At 36.1% G+C, this 20,876-nt stretch overlaps 1 pseudogene; it reads right to left on the reverse strand.

Moving 5' to 3' along the window:
- Positions 1–1,392: 1,392 nt before the first annotated feature.
- LOC132287410 (small nucleolar RNA R71) lies at positions 1,393–1,491 on the reverse strand (annotated as a pseudogene).
- Between the last annotated feature and the right edge of the window lie 19,385 nt (positions 1,492–20,876).

The raw sequence follows: 20,876 nt of genomic DNA on the forward strand, positions 1-20,876 counted from the left end.
ATTAGTGTGACCTAGAGGGAACTGAGGAGACTTTCCTAGCGTGGTTGAGTTACCTAGGCCCCAAATGACGCCATAGAGTTGCCATGGGTCAGGGATAGTTTGCCAATCCTTCTCTCGTGCTGCCATGGAGTTGCCATGGGACGGGTTGCATTAACGGATAGAAATGATGACGGATAAAGGTTTTTGAAATGGGGAGCGACATTGCATACCATTGCATTCCATAGCATGGCATGGTTTGATGAGGATTTGATTCATTGTTGTTGGAATTGATGTTATGTTTTCCCTTCTGACTAACATGACCCCTCTTTCCTTTTCCTATGCTTTGTATGGATTCACAGGGTCACAAGAGGTGTGTTTTAGGCACCACCTACTAAGCAATTTGCTCACTCCTTATTTTAACATTTTTCAGGATACGGAAAGGAAGTGGTGGACGACGCTCCTCCACAGGTTTTAATGGGTTAGTGGACTGTTTAAACATATTTTGTAGCTATGATCTCATTTTATTATTATTATTATTTATAAACTCTGGGATGACACGTATATTATGTATTGACATAGGAAAGGACGGTAGCATCTTTAGTTGACCTCGGGTTCGGGTAAGGACCCGGTTAGCGATTCGGACCTTCGGGTTCGGGTCGTTATAAATTATTAATTGTTTTGATTGTGCATGCATGGACATAGATCACTAAATCCTACTCTTGTCCCACTTAATTTGAATCTTGAATTCATTGTGCGTAATCCTAGGGGAAGGGCTAATTTTAGTGACTCTATTTCATCAATGGAGGAACATAACTAGGACCATGTGGAGGACCTTGGTTACATTGACCAACAAGGCATCCTTCACCCTAATGTGCATCACTATCATAACAACATTCAAGTACCATTAGGCATGCCTAGACCTTTCATTCCACAACAACAAGGCCAAGTTCCAATGGGAATGCCTCGGCCAATTTTTGTTCCACCCCAACCTCGCATTGTTTAAGGAAATCATGGTGCTCGTGTGGCACTACCGGTTGTGAATTCTCCTCTTGTTTTGAGAGATCATTATGTGCCAAATGAGTATAATGCACCAACATGCATTCAATTACCTCCACTGAGAGTATACCATTATGAAATAAAACCACAAACAATTCAAATGCTTCCCAATTACCATGGGCTACCAAGTGAAGAACCTTACAAGCATTTGGATGAGTTTCTTGAAGTGTGTTCCATTGTGAAATACACAGACATGCTGGAAGATGTTTTGAGGTTAAAAATCTTCCCTTTCACCCTTAAAGATAAAGCAAAATATTGGTTCAACAATTTAAGGCTTTTTTTGATAACTTCTTGGGCAGAAATGCAACAAGAGTTCTTAAAAAAGTATTATCCGGTTTCGAAGACCAATGCAATGAGAACTTCAATTCGAGAATTTTTTCAAGGGGAAGGGGAAATGTTTCATAAGGCATGGGAGCGATTGAATGACTTGTTTAGGAAATGTCCACATCATGACATTCCTAAATGACAATTGCTTTAATTTTTCTTTGAAAGTTTATCGGATAATTATAAAGGAATGGTTGATACTTCTATGGGTGGTTCTTATCTTGATAGGCATGAAGATGATGTATGGCGTCTATATGAGAGCATGATTGAGAATTATATGCATCGATCCTTATCCTTTAAAAATGGTAGAAATTTAGGTGGAAGGAAGAATGTCGGCTTGTATCAAGCTGACCATTCTAATGATATAGCCGCCGAAGTGAAATCTTTATCTAAAGGTTTGATCAATTTTTGATCATCTAAAATTCGGCGAATCAAGTGTCTTCCTCCCCTAATCATACTCATCATATTTCCAATGAATCTTGTATGACTTGTTCTAGTGTTTACATTCTACTTTCAATTGTCCCCATGGACATGTGCAAAGTGAACACCATGAACAAGTGAGTGTCGCATTTGTCAACCAAGGGAATAATCCCTATGGCACTCATTGTAATGCCGGGTGGAGGAACTATCCAAACTTCTCTTAGAAAAGCCAAAGGGAATACTCAAACCCTCCCCAAAGTGGTTTCCAAGGCAAGTATATTCCGCCCCCAATGCAAGGCCATGGTTCCTAAGGTTATCGTTCATCCTTCCAAGCATCACATGGTAACTAATTTTCAAACTCTCATTTTCCAAATCAATCTTCTTATTCTCAAGGGAATTCAAAAAGTCCCACATTTGAAGAGAAAGTCTTCACCGCTTTGGGTACTTTGGAAGCAAATATCCAACTACTTCATTCTCATTCCTAATCAATTGCAAAGCTAGAAACCCAAGTTGGGCAAATAGCTAATACTTTGAATGCTAGGGAAAAAGGGAAAATTCCTTTGAATCCACCACCAAAGCAACAATTTGTTATAGAGACCAATTCCTCTTCGGAAGGTCACACAATTGAACATGTGAATGCAGTGACCACTTTGAGAAGTGGAAGAGTTATTGATAATCAAGTTGGTAAATCAATGAAGAGAGTAAACCAGTACAACCAAAAGTTGACACCCATTCCGTCTCACATCCTATTCCTCCTTCATTGCATGTGAAAGAATCAATTGTTGAAAATGTTGCCAAAAATGATTTTGGAAAAGTTTTTGAGCCTAAAGCTCCATTTCCAGATGCCTTAAAATGATACACTTCTCTTGAAAAGAAATAAAGCAAGACAAATGAGATAATTGATGTGTTTAGGTTAGTGAAAATCAATCTTCCTCTCTTGGATGCAATTAAACAAATTCTGACTTATGCTAAATTTTTGAAAGATCTTTGCACCCTTAAGAGGAAGAACAAAAGCCAAGCACCCAAAAAAGTTGTTTTGATCGAGCAAGTAAGCTCCATTTTGCAACACAATACCCGCCCAAAATTTAAGGACCCCGGTTCACCAACCACTTCTTGCATTATTGGTGATCATGTGATTAATCAGGCTCTTCTTGATTTAGGAGCAAGTGTGAACCTTCTTCTATATTCAGTTTTTGTTCAATTGGGCTTAGGTGATTTAAAACCGACGTCAGTAGCTTTGCAACGAGCCGAACAATCCATTAAAAAGCCCCGGGGTATCATTGAGGATGTATTGATTAAAATTGACAAGTTCTTCTTCTTGGTGGATTTCATTGTCATTGACACGGAACCGGTGCCAAATCCCACGAGCCAAATTTCCGTTATCCTTGGGCGTCCATTCTTGGTAACCGCTAATGCCAACATTAACTATAGGATGGGGATAATGAAAATTTCATTTGGCCATATGAAAGTGAAGTTGACCATTTTTAATCCAACCCCAAATCTATGGATAAGCATGATGATGTATATGTTGTTGAACAATTTTGTGCAAATGAAATTTAATAAAAATGAGTCTTTGCTTGATGTTTAAACTTCAATTGTTTTGCCTTCTAAAATGCTTTCAAAAGATGTTGTTTCTAAACCAAGTGTTGAAAGGGCATGGAAGCCCAAGAGTTTTGTGGATAAAGGGCCATCGATTTCATTTGAACCAAATCCAGCAAGTTCCTTAGGGAATAGTTTGTTAGGTGGGGTTCAAAATTCCATTCACCCCATTAAGGAGGGGATGCATACTAAGATTTTTGATCCGAGCTAAAAGAGTCTAACGTCTTGCTAAAGATGTTAAACACTAGTGCTTCATAGGGTTTTTTAACCCTATTCTATCCTCTTCTAGCATTAACCATACTATTTCCTTGCATGTTCTGTCCTCTTCTAGTGTTAACCATACTGTTAACATAGAAAGATAGACATTAGTACGATTTAAACGGACCATAAAGGAATATAATGAATCTTAATATGAAATAATTCTTGATTATTGCATCTTATGTAATTCTTGATTTCATGAAATGTTATAAAAACCTTGAAAATTTATAAGTCATTGCTTCATTACTTTTGCATCGAGTGTAGGAATTTCATTTTTATTCTTCCATAAGGTCTCATTAATCATGTATGAAGTGTGGCCAAGGGCCAAATGGTAATTTGGTACCATTTCATATTTTCGGATTTCAAAATTTCGATTCTAAGTTCATTTTTCTCATTTTTGGCCATTGGGTGGTCAAATTTTGATTCGGATCTTCTCGAGAGCCGCGGACCATTCCCGTGCGCTTAGAATCATTTATTACACTTGTGTACACATTCGTTTCAACCTAGAAATACATTTAGGATCAAATGCATACTTGGTGCTAAGTTGCATTTTTCTGAGTTTTTAGCCCTCTTCTGATCTAGGGGTATTTTGGGCATTTCACAGTGTATTTTTTTTATTTTGTCCTGTGTTGCCAGGTAGAAAATTTGATTTCGGGAGGGGTTTCGTTTTCGTGTTTTTTCAGAAAAAATTGTTTGATAGCCCATTTTTACTCTCAGTTGTGGACAGATCCTAAATGAAATCCATGTAGCAGCTTTTTGGATCCTTTTGACCTATGCTGATCTAGGGGCATTTTAAGAATTTTACAGTGTGTTTTTTTGGTTTTCTTTCACTTAGCCGGGTAGAAAATGTGATTTTAAAGCGGGTTTCTTCTTCGTGTTTTTCCAGAAAAATTTGTTTAAGTGTCCGTTTTTAGCCTCAGTTTTGGAAAAAAAATCAAATGATGCTTGTTATCAAAACACTATTCACTGCCCAGATTTTTAACCCGAAAAGTTGATTTTTTTGAAACTTTGACGTTTCATATATTCTTCTTCCAAACTCCGAATCAAGTAATTGTTAAGTCTAGATTTATTAATTTTTCCTTGTCTATCTAACGGTATACTCAGTTGCATCCAGTTTTTTTAAAAAAGACCATTTTACCCCTTGTCAAGTACCCTTGCTGCACTGATTTTATACCCAAAAGTAATTTTTTTTTAAAAAACTTTGATGCTTCGTATCTTCTTAATCCGGACTCCGAATCAAGTGATTCTTGAGTCTAGATTTATTAATTTTTCCTTGTCTATCCAATGGTATGTATGGTCGCATCTATTTCTTTATGAAAAAACCATTTTACCCCTGGTCAAGTACCCTTCCCATTTTATAATCTTAGCTTCCGCATTTGATTCTTTTAAGTTCCATGACTTCATAGAAGGTCACCTTGGTATCTTAGGGATTTAGTGTATCCCTAGAGACATTGTTTCTGTTTTCACTTCCGCATTTCGGATCCGTTTCGGGTTATCTTACGGGTTATCATAGGATGCATTGGCTTGAAAAACCAAGGTCATCACATTGCCGCTGTCTTTATCCCATCTTGGCCCCAGTGACCAATCCAGTTTACCCGAGACTTGTTCGGCTGTTCTACCAGAACCTCAGGCTAGCTCCGAGTAACTTGGCTGAGCAGCGGACTACCATTGACAGACATCTTATCCATATCACTGTCAAGACACTATCGATAGCATTTTAGTGCCCACATTCCTGTCCCCCGGACATTGATTACTTGAGTTTGCAATGGCCATCATTTGCAGATATAGCCATAGCTCTTCATGGCACCATTACTGCCGCCGACACTTATGCCACTCGGACTTCCTTGCCTAATAGCATGTGGTTCTTTGATTCAGTTTTATCTTGAAATATATATATAACTGGGCACAAGATCCAACGGCGGGCAAATTTCCTTACAGCTTTATATGCCATCTATACAGGGCATTGGTTTTCAATTCCTACACTCTACTAGAGCGTCATGATGAAGCTCTGTGTTGATTTCATCAGCAAGAGTAACCCAAAATGGCCCAAGTTCCTCCCATATGCACATTTGATTACACAACTCCTCCGGGACTAACACTATTAATTTGACCCGGAGGAGGACATTGAGACTGGGGCTTGCCATTACAGGAAAAAGGGCTAGAATAAGAGCTATAATACTCTTATCAAGAGTCTGGAGGTAGAGGCAGCCCAGGCGGCGAAGGATGCAGAAGCTGAGGAGGAGACAGAGGTAGCAGCAGTAGAGGTAGCACCGGCGGCAGAGAAAACTTACATGGACATTAACTTGGAGCAAGAGCCTCCAATGGGATCACCACATCCTTCTCCAGAGTAGAGTCACCACTCTTAGAGCCAGGATGAGTATCAGTCTTTTAATGACTCTAGATTTCACCGTTGGGATGACGCAGTCATTCCTGCCACTCAGGCTCAGACAGATAGCTTAGGGGAGCATATTCGGACACTAGAGGATGCAGTTCTCTCCCTCAGAGCAGATGTGACCACTCTCTGCACTGATATCATGACAGCGCTGTAAGACATTTTTAGATATATCTGTGGTTCACGCCCAACCAGACCGTCATCCTCTGCCTGACCTCTCGCTCTTTATCTCATATAAATATACTTATGTTTTTAGACTGATACTTTGATACTATTATCCCATTTTTGCGGCCAGTTTGTTTGCCCGATTACTGTTATGTATCTTATATTGTTTTTATTCATGATATTTTGGATGTTTTGATCTTATATTGATATATCTGTTGATGATTGACTCCGTTATCAGGTGCATCCCAGTGACTTCAGTGAGAGAGTGCTACCCATATTTTTCAAGACCACCTTTATCCCTCTCTTTTTATTTCATTTACTATCACACTTGCACTTACATGCCACTGTGCACCACTATTATCCCATTTGTTATTTGATGAGATTTTACTCCAGTGTCATCTTTTCAGGACCACAGTTATACCAAATTTTGGGACGGGGGGGGGGGGGGGGGGGTGGGGGGGTTATACCACCCACTTTGGATACTTGTGTCCCACCATTCGTCGCCATAGTTGTACTGGTATACTTTTTCCTCTTTCCTTTGTCTCACTGCACATTGAAGACATTGTGCAGTTTAAATTTTGGGGGGAGGGGGTAATGTGTGTTCTTTGCATTCAATTCAAGATTTTGAGCATGACTTATGTATTTGAGAGATTTTCTATAATTGGTCCATGGCTAACTATGATTTTGATCTTTTGAAGACTATATTGCTTAAAATTTAAAAATTACTTGACTTGAGTGTCCAATACTCTTTGTATGCCTTGTGGATGCCATTTAGGAGTAAATTTTTTGAAAAATTGATATCTTGCTTACACTTGTGGTCTACATCATTTTGATTTTGTGATTGTTTTGAGATTCACTCTAGGATTCTACACTAGCACAGACGCACACTAGCATTCATTTGTGGGGTATATGCTTTGTTGATTATTGATTTGATTATATCCCAATTGAGCTAGTAGTGCATTGAAAGCTTTCATTATTGATAAAGGTGGATAACAAATCCTTTTCACTAAGTATTCAGGATTCTAGCCTTATCAAGCACTGAATTTCTCGCGCCGAAAGGTGGAAGGTCCAAACTTCAGGTTAAAAAAAATTTAAAAAAATAAAAAAAAAATAAAAAGAAAAAGTTACAAAAGCAAATAAAAAAGTGAGGACTTCTCCCAAAAGGAGAGAGTGGGAAATGATTAGATGGAGATTGTTTTGATTTGTAGCCTAGTTGATTTGAGCTTGTAAGTCCTTAAGAGTGTTTAAACACCTAAAGCCCTAAAGCCGTCCGGTTTGGGAGTCATTGACCTAACGCTCGACCTTATGGATCGCTAGAAAACTTAATAGATCAACATATTACACTATGCTTCCATCTTTGATCCTTATGATTAGGAAAAAAAAAAAAAAAATCGAGTGAAAAGAATAAGTGCACCTAGTTGAATAAAGATTTAATAAAATGTCCATTCTTTGTCTTGATGATCGGTACTAGATTTGTGTGCTAGTTTGAGGCTGGATGTGATCATTTCTTTAGTTGGCTTAGATAGCAACATATTTGATGCCGATTCACTTAAAAATGATTCTAGAGTTGTTTTGATTTGCATGATCATTTTCTTGATGTGTGGAGGACCATACTTGTTTACTTAATATTGAAATTTTGGGAGATTGGTTGGAAATGGTTAAAAAATTGCATACTTAAGTTAGTTTTCTCCCAATGCTTGTTTGGAATATTGGTGCCTTTTTAGGGAGAAAGAACTTAATGTTTGTGGGTATCATTTCTGGAAACCCCACGAGACTTCACTAGTCCACTAAGGGTAACCTAGGGGTTTAAAAGGCTTATGGTATGTGTTAAATGCAATCGTGTGCCCTACGAAAGTGGTGTTATCCATTTATTGCTTTCTAGTTCATAGTTGTATAGTTGTTCATTTCTTTATTTTCTTCATAATTCATTGCTAGGGACTAGCAATATTTAAGTTTGGAGGTGTGATAAGCGCTGAAAAGTATGCATTTAAACCCCTAAATCTTTAATGTTCTAGGACCTTATTCTATCTTATTTTTTCGTTTTAATCTAATGTCACGTTATTTCCCTTTTCAGGCACTTATCCCCAAAATAAGTCAATTCAGCTGAATTAGAGCATTAAAAGAAGCAATCTCAAGCCTAGTGGAAAAAAGGAGCAAAGTGGAAAGTGGCGAAAAAAACATTCTCCAATCGATCGAACCAAGCTATGATCGATCACACTGTGATCGTTCCAACCCTACCATGATGGATCGATCTTTTTGTCCTTATCCTCAGAAAAATTTCCTATTCGATCGATCCAACTTTTCCTCCAATCGATTGAACCCTTATGATCTTATCCTCCCCCACCACTTTTGTCCTTTTTCCCAAAAATATCTCAGCCTTGTCCTTATCCAAAAAGTTCACCTCCATGGTTCGATCGATCCAAGCAACCATGTGATCGGTCGAACTGCCTCAAGTTGCGTGAAAAACAGAGTTCAAGCCAAATTAAAGGTGTGCTCTTGGCGTAATTATTTGGAGGTCCTAGTGCACGAGGCCTGACCATTGGGTGTGACATTTGAGTTACCTATATAAGGATTTTGGCCATTTTTAGTATAGAGGTTGGTTAGAAAGAAAGACTTGGCTAGAGATTAGAGAGAAAAACATACAATTTGGGGAGAATTCTTCCACTCATCTAGGGTTTCTACCAAGAACACAAGAGGAAGAAAATAATTTCTACCATGGAGATAGCCTTTGAGGGTTGGATGACAACATCAATGAGTGGCTAAGCCATTCTTTTGAGGCTAAAGATAGCCCTAAGCATACCTTCTAGACTAGGATGTTTTATAATTAATGGGGATTTGTGTTGTAATTCTTGTCTTGACATCTTATATATATAAATCTTGTTTCTATAATGATTTGTATAGTTTAATACTTCCAATTGATCATTTAATTCTATCCATGTCTATGTATGCTAGAATGAATGATCATGTGTTTTATCTCTAGATTTTGTGGCATTGATGCATGCATATATGTGTTGATATTATAAATCTAATGATGGTCAAGACATGGTGCTTAAATGGATTACTGGTTTATTTGATAGTTCATACTTTTTTTTTGATGGATTGTGCCACCTCCTTAGTTTAATTAGTTTAATTTTTATGTCACTAGCTTAGTTGTAGTGTAATTGCCTTACTTTCTTAGATAGGTGAACAATCCATGCTTGTTGTTTGATATTCTATACTTATGAATGCAAGTGGTATATTTCTCTAATTTAATGAGTGTGCATTAATTGTGAGCTTATGGAAGAATTAATGGTTTAATTTGATATGTTGTGCTATTCACTAGATTGACTAGACAATGTATGCTTACTTGGCCATCTATGCTTGATATTTCAATTAATAACACACATTTTCATTTACAACACATAATCCCCCAAATCCATCAAATATTGAATATCTAGGATGGTAATGTTTAGTGGTGAACTCTATATCCCAAGATTCCTTTCTCATGTTCTCTACACCTCATTTCTTTAGTTGTTTTACATTGCATTTCTTTAGTTTAAAGTGTAGTATAATTCAACCAACAAACTATTTTTTGATCATTCGACCTACTAATTCAATATTGATTCCAAGAATACCGTTCATTTCCCTTAGGACGATCCCTACTCACTCTAGCTACATTAATAGTTACTCACTCTAGCTACATTAATAGTTAGTAGTGGTAGATCGGTAGTAGCATTCTATAAATTCAAACTTGGCCACATCACATGTTTCATCACACCAATTTGGGTGCACACTTTGGCTTGACGCACCAATGCCAAATTATTGGTCAATTGGTACAAAGAATAATATGAGTTGATGTTTCAAAATTTTGTTAGGTTTAAGCCAAACTTGATTATAAATTTTTTATTGGGTTCCACCATATTTGTTTTTAAGTGCATGCGTATCGGCCCTACGACATACGGGCCGCACCATTCAAGTCAGGAATGCGGTTCAAAAGTGAGACTTCAAGGACTTACCTTTCGGATCTCTGCCAACACCGCTATGCCATCGAAGACAATCACCATGTTGATTGATCCCCTAAAAACAAACAAATCAATGAAAATTTGGGACCACTCCCACTTAGTCTTTCCTAGATATGAAACATCTATTTTTTAAACCCCCATAATTGGTACAACTCTACCAATTGCACATGGAAGTAATTGTAGAGTTAATGGTCAAATTAGATACGCTTGCGTCAACATTTAAAACATAAGTAATGCTTATAAGAGCTGTCCCAAGCTCTCTACATTTAATCAATTGATTAAAAAATATATTATTTGACTTTTCATATATTTCAAAAATTATCTTGATTCAATGATTAAATATAGAGATTTCTTTCTTTTTTTCTTTTTCTTTTCTTCTTCATTTTTTTTTTTTTTTTTTTTTTTTTTTTTTTTTTTTTTGTGAATGGTAAATATGAAAAGTTCATAACTTATTCATGAGGGAGCTCTCGCAAGAGTTAATCTCTTTTAGAAATTCCAACTTTGTTGCTGTGACATTCACTATATGCTTGTCTCCATTTATAATTTTAAAAACAACCTTCTAAACATAAGAAAATATATAATGTTAATTTTGGAACTTGGGACTTGGGATGGAGGTGGTTTAATAGACAATTGTTATATAGATATACACTTGTTGTGGGTTCCACAAATTTATTAAGTCATACATGTAATCATAGTCTTTATGGCTTACAAAGAAAGATTGCTATGGAAGCGTACTGAAGAAGCCATTATTGAAGCCTATAAAAGGCATTGGGCATGTACAATTTTGATGACAATCTGAAGTCTCATTCTCTCTCAGTCTCTCTGTTCCTCCCCTTTCCCTCTCTCCCTCTCCCTCTCCCTCTCCCTCTCTCTCTCTCTCTCTCTCTTTGTTCGTTATATTCTCTCTGTATATATACACATGCACATATATTTATTACACATTATCAGCACGACGCTCTATCCATCTGAGATTTGAAAAAGAAGCTTTCTTTCCCTCTTTCTATCCCAACTATATATCTATTTTATGATATTAGTTTTGATAGATTGTTAGGTTAGTTTACTTTATTGAAGAAAATAGTATTTCTAACTTCAAAGGGTAAGAAAATTTTAATTATGGATTATTGTTCATAAAATAAATTGGTTCACTTAAATGATATATATGCTTGCACTATGGTCGGTTCTACCACCTTTATTATTTAATAATTTATGGTCGGTTTTACTGCCTTTATTATTTAATAATTTATTCCCTATGACTGGTTTTACCACCTTTGTTATTTAAATAATTCATATTATGTTATTATTTCATTTCATGCCATTTATTTATATACCATGCTAAATTATATTTTTATATTGTTGTCACATCTAGTTATTCTGAAAATGTCAAATCTGACAACGCTGAAATTCGTGGCCCTGGATATTTCTGGCAAAAATTATTTATCTTGGATTCTGGATGCTCAGATCCATTTGGATGCCATAGGCCTTGGAGACACAATCAAAGAAAAAAATGATGCATCATTGCAAGATAAAGCAAATGCCATGATTTTCCTCCAGCGCCATATTAGTGAGGAACTGAAAACTGAATACCTCACTGAAAGAGATCCACTTTGTTTGTGGAATAATTTGAAAGAAAGATATGATCATCAAAAAACAATCATCCTCCCAAAGGCCAGGGCTGATTGGCTGCAACTGAGGTTGCAAGATATTAAAACTGTGGCTGAATATAACTCTGCTCTATTCAAAATCAGCTCTATATTGAAATTATGCGGTGATACTGTTACTGATGAACTTTTGCTAGAAAAAACATTCACCACATTTCACACCTCGAATGTACTCTTACAACAACAATATCGAGAGCATAGATTTAAAAAATATTTAGAGCTGATATCATATTTGCTTATGGCAGAGCAAAATAATGAACTTTTATTGAGAAACCACCAGTCCCGTCCAACTGGATTGACACCGTTCCCTGAAACATATGTTGCCTCATCCCGTGGTCGTGGACGCAGACGTGGACATGGTCATGGTGGTAGAAATGAATATGGTCGTGGTAAAAATAACTACCATAATAATGAATATGGTTGTGGTAGAAATCATTCTTATTATCGTGAAAGATATCAATCCTCACATTTTCGCAATCAGAGATCCACACCATATCCTCAAAGGAGAGATTGTAATGAAGTGAAATAGGGAAAAGGGAAGGATGTGGCTCAACCTTCCAAGGCACACGATAATACTTGTTATCGGTATGGCATAACAGGGCATTGGCAAAGTATTTGTCGTACACCTAAGCATCTGGCTGAACTTTACCAAGCCTCAATGAAAGAGAAGGGAAAACAAAAGGAAATGAATTTCCTTGATCATGATGAGCCAGTTGATATCACAAATCTAGAAATGAATTTCATTGATCATAATGAACCAGTTAACATCACAAATTTGGATGTATCTGATTTCTTTGAGGACCGTGATGAAAAGATAGACTTCCTGATTGGTGATGGAAATGTCCACACCAATTAATCTTATTTTCTTTTCATGTTCTGTCTACTATGTTTTTATTTTCTTTGTATTCAAGTTTTTATCTTCTAGTTTGTATTAAAGTTTATTTTGTTATCAAAGTTAGTTTCTTTTTTGATAAAGAAATTTACATGAATAGGAATGGATCTGGCTAGTTCCAAAATAAATGGTGAAGACATATGTCTTGCAAATAGTGGAATAACACATACAATCCTTCGAGATCAAAAATATTTTCCCCACTTAACTCTGAAAGACGCCAGTGTGAGTACCATATTAGGTCCCACCGACTTGATTGAAGGTTCTGGACGAGCCAACATCATTTTACCACATGGAACAAGATTACAAATCAATGATGCCTTATATTCTATAAGATCTCGGAGAAATCTGTTAAGTTTTAAAGACTTGCGTCATAATGGGTATCATATTGAGACTGCAAATAAAAGAAATGTGGAATATCTCTACATTACTTCCATTACCTCAGGCAAGAAGCTGATATTAGAAAAACTCAGTGTTTTCTCTTCTGGGTTATACTATACGACCATTAGAACAATTGAGTCAAATGTTGTGATCCATAAAAAATCTTGTGACCCAAAACTTTTTATAATTTGGCATGATCGACTTGGTCACCCAGGAAGTACAATGATACGTCGAATTATTGAAAATTCACATGGACACCCACTAAAAGATCAAAAAATCATCTTACAAAATAATCATCTATGCTCTGCCTGCTCACAAGGTAAGTTGATTATCAGACCATCCCCTTCAAAAGTCATTGTTGAGTCTCCCCCATTTTTACAACGAATTCACGGGGATATATGTGGGCCAATTCATCCACCCTGTAGACCATTTCGCTATTTTATGGTCTTAATTGATGCCTCAACAAGATGGTCGCATGTTTGTCTGCTTTCTACCCGTAATGTTGCATTTGCTAGACTCTTTGCTCAAATCATCAAATTACAGGCACACTTTCCTGATTACCCAATTAAGACAATCCGTCTTGATAATACCGCTGAATTTTCTTCTCAAGCTTTTGATGATTATTGTATGTCAGTTGGAATTAATGTTGAACACCCTGTTGCACACACTTATACTCAAAATGGTATGGCTAAATCTTTTATTAAAAGACTTCAGTTAATTGGTCGTCCTTTGCTTATGCGAACAAAATTACCTATTTCTGCCTAGGGTCATGCCATATTAGATGCTGCATCATTAGTTCGTATACGACCAACTGCTTATCATAAGTACTCACCATTGCAACTTGTTTTTGGTCAACAACCAAATATCTCCCACATACGAGTTTTTGGTTGTGCTGTATATGTCCAATTGCACCACCCCAACACACTAAAATGGGTCCTCAACGTATACTTGGAATTTATGTTGGTTTTGATTCTCTATCTATTATAGATATCTTAAACCTCTGACAGGTGATGTCTTTAAAGCACGATTTGCTGACTGCCATTTTGATGAGACTGTTTTCCCACCATTAGGTGGAGAAAAGGCACAACAGTAACATGATCTTACTTGGAATGCCCTGAAATTGTCTCATTTTGATCCTCGTATAAAAAAATATGAACGAGAAGTTCAGAGGATCATTCAGTTGCAAAATGTTGCAAATCAATTACCTGATGCATTTACTGATACAAAGAAAGTAATAAAATCATATATACGCATTTACTGATACAAAGAAAGTAATAAAATCATATATACCAGCTACAAATATTCCAGCTCGAATTGCTGTTCCTAAGGGACTTTCTATTAGTAATACAGCAAATGCATCTAAAACACGCCTGAAGCGTGGCAAACCAGTTGGTACAAAAGATACTGCTCCTCGTAAATGGAAATCATAAAAAAAAAGCTGGCACTCCTGAAGAGGCCACAAAAGGAGTAACAGAAATTATTGATCAATCTGAGATAATAGCCTTTGATAAGGCAGAGGCTCTTGATGAGTCTTAGGTACCTAAAAATAATGAAATAATAAATATTGATGAGGCAAAAGCAAAAAATGATGATATGGCCCTTGATGAGGCATATGGCCTTTATAAGGCAAAGGTACCTGAAAATGATGAGATCTCATTAAATTATGAAACTAGATGGAATAGAAATGAAATTGTTGTCGACAACATATTCTCATATCTCGTTGCTCTTGATATTGATATTAAGGATCCGGAACCTCAAAACGTCGACGAATGTCGACGAAGAAATGATTGGCCAAAATAGAAAGAAGCGATACAAGTAGAGCTAAATTCATTAGCTAAACGTGAAGTATTTGGACCAGTAGTCCAGACACCTGAGGGTGTTAATCCTGTTGGATACAAATGGGTGTTTGTACGAAAGCATAATGAGAAAAATGAAATCGTGAGATACAAAGCTCGACTAGTAGCTCAAGGTTTCTCACAGAGACCTGGTATTGATTATGAGGAAACATACTCCCCTGTGATTGATGCACCTACTTTTAGATTCATAATACATTAGGCAGTCACAAAAAGATTGCATATGCATCTAATGGACATGGTTACAACATATTTATATGGATCACTAGATAGTGACATTTATATGAAAATCCCAAGAGGATTTAAAATGCCTGAAACAAAACCATGTAATATGCACTTGATAAAATTACAACGATCCTTGTATGGATTGAAGCAATCTGGGCGAATGTGGTATAATCGCCTTAGCGATTACTTACTCAAAGAAGGGTATGTAAATAGTCATATTTGTCCATGCATTTTTATTAACAAATCAGAATCTGGCTTTGTTATTGTTACAGTATATGTTGATGATCGGAATCTTGTGAGAACATTGGACGAGATCGAAAAGACGGCCAATTATTTAAAGAAAGAATTCGAAATGAAATATCTCGGAAAGACAAAATTCTGCCTTGGGTTGCAGGTTGAACATTTTTCAAGCGGTATTCTCATCCATTAATCAACATATACAGAAAAGATTCTAAAATGTTTTCATATGGATAAAGCCTATCCATTGAGCTCTCCAATGGTTGTCCAATCACTTGACATCAAGAAAGATCCTTTTTGTGATACCCCTCGGATCTGAGACACTGGTTGATCAGGCCCAAGCCCAAACCCGAGGGAATATTAAACAATTAATATTTAAACGAACACAGAATACAAATTGAATTAAAGAAATAAAAATAATAAGCTGAAAGAAACTAGAATAAAAATCCTCAAAACATAATTATTTAAATCCATTAATCCAAAACTCTATAAGTTTACAACTCGGGAATCCATCCAGTGGACCCCTTATTAAAACCCAATAGAAACTAAAATATTTGAAATGAAACATAAAACTAAACATAGAGAGTAGTCCTATGTAATCGGTAGAATGAGTGTTTGTATCTGCGCTGCACGTCCAAGTTCTAACTCTGGAACTGACGAACACTTGAAAAATAAAGAGTGGGTCAGGCCCACATGCAAGTCTTGTTCTATTATGATCCATACAGTAATCCGATACGCAGATACATCCTAGATAGCTCAACAATATCTATCTAATCCATACATATATATATCCACACTAAGGGACATTCACTGGACTACAGTAGGGGTCTCAACCTGAATAGAAGACAACATGCGAAAATGCACCCAAAGGTGGGCATGAGTACCTAGACCTAATAGGGTACACCTCAACCTACTTTAACCAGCTATGCATCCACTGCATATACGCACCCTAACCAATGAGTCTGAGACTCAAGCTCATCTCGTGGTACCATAAACATATATATAAAGTCCGTCCAAAACCAGGGTATGTCATTCAAATACTTATTGAGATGACATATAATATACAAACTAGTTAGTCACTCAACTTATTCAGTTGATATGACTTAACTACCATCCATTAGTCCAGGAAGCTATTCAACTTAGTCGCAGTTGATCTGACTCAATCACAGTTTAGATTCAATATATTTCAATCCATCCTTTAATCCATTAGGGTAGGTTTAAGCGTTTTGAGCTAAACCGTCCCTAGTATGTCACTGTCCCATACCGGTGCATACAATCCTCCATATCCATGTAAATTACAAAACATAATAATAAGCTAGTAATTTATAATCCAAACCATTATCCATATCATTGCAGAAAAGTATTTAAAATTTCAGCAATATAAATCCCAGCATTAATTCATGTAATTGCACTAAAGAATTTGATATTCCAACAATTAACATCCAGAACATGCATAGTTCAAACCTTAAACATAAAATGATCTATCATGCATCCAATATAAGATTTATAATCTTATTATAATCCATTATGTTGCCCAAAATTAAGCTAAGCAATTTGGTTCTTTCCATCCATTATCAGTATGCTAAGTTGTATGCTTTTATACTGATTCATCCTTTAAATAATTTATAAAAATTTATTTACATATCTGTATTGTCAAATTTCTTAAGCATAAAAAGTTTATTATGCATTTTAGAACCACCCAAAGTCCATTTAACCCATTTAGATTACTTAAAATAGGTTCCAAAACAATTCTGGGCAATTAAAACTAAGTTCCAGGTCATAGCCCAACTTAGTCAGCTCAATTGCCAACTGAGCAGGCTAAGTTCCTAACTTAGTCGGCTAAGTTGCTAACTTAGTCAGCTAAGTTCCTAACTTAGTCGGCTCAGTTTCCAATTGAGCGACTAAGTTGCCAACTTAGCCGGTTCAGTCTTCAACTGAGTCGGCTAAGTTGCTGTTGATGCCGTCTTCTTCGTCCGTTCAGCCTCTGTAAACCCTAAAACTCTAATGTTAAGGCCTCTAAGCTTCAACCTACGTCCCATACGTCCATACTAAATTATTTTAAGTGTTTTAACATACAAAGATTCAATTTAAACAACAATTCATGCATAAAGATCACAAAACTCAAGAAAACATGAACAAGTATGTATAACTCTGCAACCCTCTGTTTTATTTTGATTAAGCATGCATAATTAATTTTTTTAGCATTAATTAAACTCCTAGAGTCTAGCTAGGCATGCATAGAACACGAATTAAAGAGAAAGAGCAAGAACAGAAACTTGCCTTCGAGACTTTGGTTTTAAATCTCTAACTGTCGTCTCTGAATTTCCAACTTTGTTCCACGCCTCTGTTACTCTTGGCTAACCCAGAAGCAACCCCGTTCCTTCCTCCTTGAACTTCTCTGTAAGCTCTCAAGTTTTCACTATCTGTTTTCTCAAATCTCACAACTCTCTGTATCTCTCTACTACGTGAAAAGGATTAACAAAACCCTTTGCAGACATATACTTATGTATTTATAGGTTTTATTTGAAACCCTAAATTAAATCGTAAACCAACTACAAGTTGGCTCAACGTGAAACCCAAAAGAAAACTAAACCCTAATACTAATATACATGGAAACCAAAACACGGACCACAGTTAAATTAAAAACTATATATTTAAATAGCCACATAAGCACGTAATTAAACCAGTACTAACTAAACAAATGTTAGTTAAATAAAATTTTAAAAAAAATAAATAAACAAATAAAAATAAACAAATAAATCACATAACTCCATTAAATTAACAAATAAACAATTAAACAAATATAACTGCAATTTAAACAATTTATTAAATACAAATAAACAATTAAATAAATATAAATGCAATTTAAACAATTATAAAATACCAGGACTATCCTTTTGAAATTAGGGGTATTACACTTTTCGTCCTCGAGAGAATGATGAAGAACTCCTTGGTCCTGAAGTGCCCTATCTCAGTGCGATTGGTGCTCTTTTGTATTTTGCAAATTGCACAAGACCTGATATAAATTTTCCAGTTAATTTATTAGCACGGTACAGTTCTGCACCAACTCGCAGTCATTGGAATGGAAGCAAACACATACTGCGATATCTTCGTGGCACAACTGATATGGGCTTGTTTTATTCGAAGGCACCAAATTCTCCATTAGTTGGATATGCAGATTCCGGCTATCTTTTTGACCCACATAAAGCTTATTCACAAACAGGATATGTGTTTACCTGTGGCGGCACTGCTATATCATGGCGATCAATAAAACAAACAATGATTGCAACTTCTTCAAATCATTCTGAGATACTCGCAATTCATGAGGCAAGCAGGGAAAGCATTTGGTTGAGATCAATGATCCAACATATTCGAACAACATGTGGTCGCTCATCAATAAAAGATAGCCTAACAGTATTATATGAAGATAATGTGGCATGCATTGCACAGATGAAAGAAGGAAATATTAAAAGTGACAGGACCAAGCACATTTCACCAAAATTCTTTTATGCACATGAACTCCAGAAAAGGGGTGATATTAATATTCAGAAGATATGTTCATGTGAAAATCTAGCAGATCTATTCACTAAAACGCTTCCAACTATAACATTCAAGAAGCTGGTACACAACATTGGAATGCGTCAACTAAAGGATCTTCAAGGTTGATCTAATGAGGGGGAGCAATTGATCAAAGAAGTATTGGTATGCTGTACTCTTTTTCCTTCATCCAGGTTTTGTCCCACTGGGTTTTCCTGGTAAGGTTTTAATGAGGTAGTTTTAATCTATGCAATACCATTTTCAGATACATAAGAATACTGTACTCTTTTTCCTTCACTAGGGTTTTGTCCTACTGGGTTTTCTTTAGCAAGGTTTTAACGAGACATATTCTTAGTGTAGTTTTGTGGACCCCAAGGGGGAGTGTTATATAGATATACACTTGTTGTGGGTTCCACAAATTTATTAAGTCATATATGTAATCATAGTCTTTATGGCTTATAAAGAAAGATTGCTATGGAAGCGAACTTAAGAAGCCATTATTGAAGCCTATAAAAGGCATTGGGCATGTACAATTTTGATGACAATCTGAAGTCTCATTCTCTCTCAGTCTCTCTGTTCATCCCCTCTCCCTCTCTCTCTCTCTCTCTCTCTGTTCGTTATTCTCTCTTTATATATATACACATGCACATATATTTCTTACAACAATAAATATATGAATACAAGATGGGGCAGAAGTTACGTGGGTTCTGATGGGCCAATGTAATTGGGTTTTGGGTGGGCCAATTACAAATTTCTCATGTAAACTTGGGGCCCAAATGTCAAAATTTTGAGACTTAATACTTAAAAATAGGCCCTTTAATGGACATTTTCAAATTTCTAGGCCTTGACCCTATTTTGTATGTTGTGCCCTTGAATCTTTGGGCTTCATTCAAATAAAAAATATTTGGTGTTTTTGATCCATTGCATTAACCCATCAATGTCAGCCTTTTGCTTCAACAAAATTTCTTCCTCTCTCCCTTAGCTATTTATTATGCTTTCCAGCGCCTTAATTTCCGATTTTTTAAAATTTTGCTTTTCTGATACTCGAACTCACAACCTTCTTGTTTGAGAGCAGAGATTATATCATTGGTTAAAAGTATTAGTTTTTGTTGAATTCCAATTCATGTTAATATTCCTTCAATTTGGAGTTGCAATTTTTTTTATTTTCTGCGTGAACAGTGCTGAATTGTAAATGAGCCTTGCCCTTTGCCTCATTTACTTAGTTAGAAAAGCATTTGTTTTCTTGTTTATTAATGAGTAATACTATTAAGAGAGCTCTTTAATGACCAGAATATAAACTCTTTTATTCATTAGCTGAAACTTTAAGGTGACCTTATAGATGTGCAATAAACTTGTTAACCATACATATTATTTAAACACTAGTGTTTTTACACCATGTGAGAGTTAAACTCTGGCTCGCCTCATAACCAATGGCCCATCCTTGCGGGTTTTCTAAAAATCTAATATCAAATTTTCATGCTCTAGCAACAACATTCTTACATTCAAATGATTTAGCACCTAAGGACAGACCTACATAGGCTAGGTTCGGCCGTCTCCACTTAATTTATTTTATTTTATTTTTTATTTCTATTATATACCTACATTTTTTTATTTATTAAAATACTAAAACAAACCCACTAATATTTTTGATAATATGCACTTGCCCTGCTAAAGTTCAAAATTATGAAAAAGAGTAATCAACTATTTCCCTTTGTCACAACACCACCCCCAAACCCCTTACCTGTAATTTTGAGATGATTGATTTTATAGGGCCAAGTCCACACCAAACCCTATGTTCTAATGCCTTGACCTGTGCCAACTCATTCTTGAGAAACTCATCACGTCTCAATCGCTGCTATACCTCACAGGTTTCATAAGTTTTTTTAAGTTTCTCTGATCATC

Source organism: Cornus florida, unplaced genomic scaffold (genome assembly GCF_030987335.1).
Source record: "Cornus florida cultivar Cherokee Brave unplaced genomic scaffold, ASM3098733v1 CherokeeBrave_3.0.0_Hap2_Chr11, whole genome shotgun sequence".
In the NCBI taxonomy this organism is placed as follows: domain Eukaryota; kingdom Viridiplantae; phylum Streptophyta; class Magnoliopsida; order Cornales; family Cornaceae; genus Cornus; species Cornus florida.